This window comes from Corvus brachyrhynchos, unplaced genomic scaffold, assembly GCF_000691975.1.
Source record: "Corvus brachyrhynchos isolate BGI_N302 unplaced genomic scaffold, ASM69197v1 scaffold255, whole genome shotgun sequence".
In the NCBI taxonomy this organism is placed as follows: Eukaryota; Metazoa; Chordata; class Aves; order Passeriformes; family Corvidae; genus Corvus; species Corvus brachyrhynchos.
The window spans coordinates 6,230,004-6,230,372 of NW_008238358.1; the positions used below are offsets into that span (position 1 = coordinate 6,230,004).

At 43.6% G+C, this 369-nt stretch overlaps 1 long non-coding RNA gene across 1 annotated transcript in view; it reads left to right on the top strand.

Moving 5' to 3' along the window:
• Positions 1-369, top strand: part of LOC108447026 — a 69,236-nt gene that overhangs the window by 3,403 nt on the left and 65,464 nt on the right. The window lies entirely within an intron of this gene.

The window sequence follows — 369 nt, forward strand, 5'->3', positions numbered from 1 at the left end:
CTCCACCGCCCGCACTGCAGCTCGTGCCACTCCCCCCTCGCACAGGAACTGTCTCGCTGCTGCTCAGAGAGGGCTCGGTCCACGTGGCCTGGGTCACACGGTCCCTGAGCCAGACTTCCCTTTGCTAAGACACAGCTGACATTGCTCAACAGTCTCAGTAATTAAATAATATTCATGAAAATATTCTTCCATCAGCATATATTTTGACTCAAAAATTAACTGTGTCCAAACAGTCTTCCAAAAGTCTTTGGTAAGAATCAAATCCCAAGAAATGTAGAAAAAGTTCTTAAACAACCATGCCAGGAAGTGTTTCAGTTCCTTTTGAGCTTGAATTAAGCTAAAATTTACAAATCGTTGTTCAAGAATCTT